The sequence below is a fragment of the Pogoniulus pusillus genome, chromosome 23 (genome assembly GCF_015220805.1).
Source record: "Pogoniulus pusillus isolate bPogPus1 chromosome 23, bPogPus1.pri, whole genome shotgun sequence".
In the NCBI taxonomy this organism is placed as follows: Eukaryota; Metazoa; Chordata; class Aves; order Piciformes; family Lybiidae; genus Pogoniulus; species Pogoniulus pusillus.
Genome location: NC_087286.1, coordinates 5762703 through 5767181, shown reverse-complemented (window position 1 = coordinate 5767181; position 4479 = coordinate 5762703).

Genomic DNA, 4479 nt, shown 5'->3' with positions numbered 1-4479 from the left:
CTTGAGTACTGTGTTCAGTTCTGGGCCCCCCAGTTTAGGAGGGACATTGAGATGCTTGAGTGTGTCCAGAGAAGGGCAACAAGGCTGGGGAGAGGCCTTGAGCACAGCCCTACGAGGAGAGGCTGAGGGAGCTGGGATTGGTTAGCCTGGAGAAGAGGAGGCTCAGGGGTGACCTTATTGCTGTCTACAACTACCTGAGGGGTGGTTGTGGCCAGGAGGAGGTTGCTCTCTTCTCTCAGGTGGCCAGCACCAGAACAAGAGGACACAGCCTCAGGCTGCACCAGGGGAAGTTTAGGCTGGAGGTGAGGAGAAAGTTCTTCCCTGAGAGAGTCATTGGGCACTGGAATGGGCTGCCCAGGGAGGTGGTGGAGTCGCCGTCCCTGGAGCTGTTCAAGGCAGGACTGGACGTGGCACTTGGTGCCATGGTCTGGCCTTGAGCTCTGTGGTAAAGGGTTGGACTTGATGATCTGTGAGGTCTCTTCCAACCCTGATGATACTGTGATACTGTGAAAGGGATGCTGCCCAGGAGGGAGGAAGTCCTCCATGGGGGTACAGACATATAGCAGGACCAGATTAGTCTCATCAGGGTATAAAGCTGGAGTGTTGGATTCTGCAAAGCACAGTGTCTGTTCTTGAGGGTGGGAGAGATGGGTTTTGTTGGATTCATAGGGGTTCCTCCAGATTTCAGGACTGAAGACTTGTGCTCAGTGTTTCTGAACATCTCTCAGCACATGAAAACAGCTGATGCCAGCTCTTTAGGAGGAAAAAGAATCACCCACGGCCTGAGGAAAGTGCTCTGACAGCACAAACAGGTGTATCCTGGCTTGGTTGCCATATACCAGTCTTACCTTAGCAATGCAGCAGACACATCTGGAGGGTCTGTAATTACATTTGGTTCTCAAGGGTGCACTGTAAGTCCTCTCCAAGGGCTCACTTTAATCCTTGCAAAATGGACTGTTGTAGTTGGGTGGTCTCTGACCACAGGTTCACTTCTAATTAAAAAGCCATGTGAAAAATTCAAGGGGAAAGAAAGACCTGCAACGAGGAGCCAGGGGCTTGCTAAAGAGTCATTTTATATGGCAGCCTTGCAGAAGTAAGGCAGGTAAAAGTTTGGAGCAGGTGGGGTGCTCACAAAGCAAGTTAGTTTGGATCCTTCCTAAAGCAGAAGATGCTCATTCACAAAAGACTTCCTTGCTTTTTGCTGTTCTGGTGATTACTCCTCTGTCCAGTTCTGGGTTCCTCAAGTCAAGAGAGATGTTGAGGTGCTGGAAGGTGTCCAGAGAAGGGCAGCAAGGCTGGTGAGGGGCCTGGAGCACAGCCCTGTGAGGAGAGGCTGAGGGAGCTGGGGGTGTGCAGCCTGCAAAAGAGGAGGCTCAGGGCAGACCTCATTGCTGTTTGCATCTACCTAAAGGGAGGCTGTAGCCAGGTGGGGTTGGGCTCTGCTGCCAGGCAAGCAGCAACAGAAGAAGGGGACACAGTCTCAAGTTGTGCTGGGGGAGGTCTAGGCTGGATATTAGGAGGAAGTTGAACTGTGAGCAGTTGAACTGAGACATGGAGGCCAGGTTGGATGAGGCCTGGAGCAACCTTTTCTAGTGGGAAGTGTCCCTGCCTACGGCAGGTGGTTGGAACTGGATGAGCTTGGAGGTCCCTTCCAACCTAAACCATTCTGTGATTGTGTGACTATACACAGGTTCTTTTGCTAGCTCAGCCAAGAAGTGACACATATTATCACAGAATCATAAACAGGGTTGTGTTGGAAGTGACCTTTCAAGGTCATCTAGCTCAACTCCAAATAAATCAGGCTGCTCAGAGCTGCAGACATGACCTGGAGTGGTTCCAGGGATGGAACATCAACCACCCCTCGGGGCAACCAAGACCCTCAATGCAAAGAATTTCTTCCTCCTCACTAATCTAAATCTCCCTTTTTTAGTTTAAAACTCTCACACCTTGTGCTGTCATGACAGACCCTGCCCATCTTTCTTACAGTCCCCCAAGAAGCTGCCAATATTACTTCATCAGCACACCCAAGAAACCTGGCTAAGGTTGGTGCAAACAGTAACTTGCTTTACTACAAAGTCTTGACTATTTGTAGTGGTGTCTCTGCCTTTTCTACTCACCAGATGCTCTCCATTTGTTTTTTTTTTTTTTTGCAGAGGAAGACTACTGGCCTGCCATTTCTTGTTAAAGTCCCTTTGGCTATTAACCATGCAACCTAATAGGATGTTTAAGTCTTTGCTAGTCACTCTTGGCCTTCTTCTTAGCCTGTGGAAAGAAACAGACACATCCAGAAAGGAGGAAACACCCTTTAGGGATGCATCTCCCACCCTATAGACTATCAAATGAATCTTGGTTGACCAGCTAAGATGAATGGTTAAGCCAGATGAGATGAATCCCACATTTAGGATCCAATTCCCAACAGAAATGAAGGATGTGTTTCATTTCAAGCATTACATATTGAGATGAATGTTTGCAGGAATACTGGCTTGTGACCATCTCCTAAGCTGAAGCAAAACTGGTTTTCATCATTGTACAATAACTTCTTAACTCTCCCCAAACACAAAAGTATTTAGACTCATATTTCCTCCCAAGCTGCCAGTTTTAACTGGTTAGTGAAGAATAATTCTTTCTGATTAACTCATTTACTTCTTTTCTATCAGGTGTCAGAGAATCACAGAATTGCTTAGATTGGAAATGCCTTCAAGCTCCTCCAGTCCAAGCATTAGTTTCACACTGACAAGTCCTTGACTAACCCAAAGCCCTCAGCACAACATCTCATCACTCTGGATCGCTATGGTTGGAAAGGACCACCAGAAGCAGCCAGTCCAACCTTCAGCCCAGCATCCTTCATCACTAGACCATAGCCTCAAGCACCACATCCACTCCCTTTAAACACCTCCAGGGATGGGGACTCCACCACCTCCCTGGGCAGCCTGTTCCAGTGCCTGACCACCTACTCAGGAAAGAACTTCCTCCCAACAGCCAACCTAAACCTGCCCTGATGCAACTTGAGGCCATTTCCTCTTGTCCTGTCATTAGTCAGTTGGGAGAAGAGATCAGCTCCAGACTCACTGCAGCCTCCTTTTAGGTAGCTGTAGAGAGTAATGAGGTCCCCTCTCAGCCTCCTCTTCTCCAGACTAAACACCCCCAGCTCCCTCAGCTGCTCCTCACAGCTCATGTTTGCCAGACCTCTCCCCAGCCTCATCACCCTTCTCTGCACTGCTCCAGCACCTCAGTGTCCCTCCTGTACTGTGGTGACCACAACTGGACACAGTACTTGAGGTGCTGAGCACAGGGACACAATCACCTCCCTACTCCTGCTGGTCACACCATTGCTGATTTAGGCCAGGATGCTGTTGGCCTTCTTGGCCACCTGGGCACACTGCTGGCTCAGATTGGCAACTGCCAGTCTCACCTTTGCCTTACACCAGTTCTATGTAAGTCACCTCTCTCCATTTATAGTTAGAGATAGAGGCAAAAGTTATCTGTGAGATTTGCTGATGAACATATTATTCAGAGAAGCATTAAACTGAGTACTCTCAATGTGCACCAATATTTACTTCTTTTCAATCACACTGCTCCTATCAGTGTTCTTCATACATGGCTATGAGGTTTGTTAGAGGAAGGATGCAATTAATCATCTGGGAATTTATTGCTTTTTTTATTGCTACTATTCCCTTATTTTTATTCCAATAGTTTCAAAATAAAGACATGGACCTGTTGGAGTGGGTTCTAAGAAGGCCACAACAATGATGCAAGGGCTGGCAGCCCTCTGTTTTGAGGCTAGGCTGAGAGAGTTGGGGTTGTTCAGCCTGGAGAAGAGAAGGTTCCAGGGAGATCTCCTCATGCCCTTTCAATACTCAAACCCTGCCTATCAGATCACTGAATGTTGGTAGTTGAAATTATTATTGCTTTAGAACAGAAGATAGACTTTACTAATGCAGGATTTTATCCTCTCCCCAAAGGGGATGTTAATTTAAAGTTTAAATGAATCATGGAATCATAGAATCACAGAAGGGTTTTGGTTGGAAGGGACCTTTAAAGGTCATCCAGTCCAACTCCTTGCAGTCAGCTGGGAACTCTGCAACTAGAGCAGGTTGCTCTGAGCTCCAAGCAGCCTTATCTGGAATGGTTCCAGGGATGGAGCATTTACTACCTCTCTGGGCAACCAGGGCCAGTTTTTCATCACTTGCACTGTAAAACATTTCTGCCTTCTCTCTACTCTCAATCTCTCTCTTTTAGTTTAAAACCATCACCTCTTGTCCTCTCACAATGGGTCCTGCTAAAATGTCTTCAGCTTGCTTATAGGCCTATTTATTTATTTATTTGGGGTAGGAGAGCTGGAAGAGAAGGCTCAGGGGTGACCTCATTGCTGTCTACAACTACCTGAAGAGAAGTTGTAGCCAGGTGGGGTTGATCTCTTCTGCTAGGCAAGCAACAACAGAACAAAGGGACACAGTCTCAAATTGTGCCAGGGGAGGT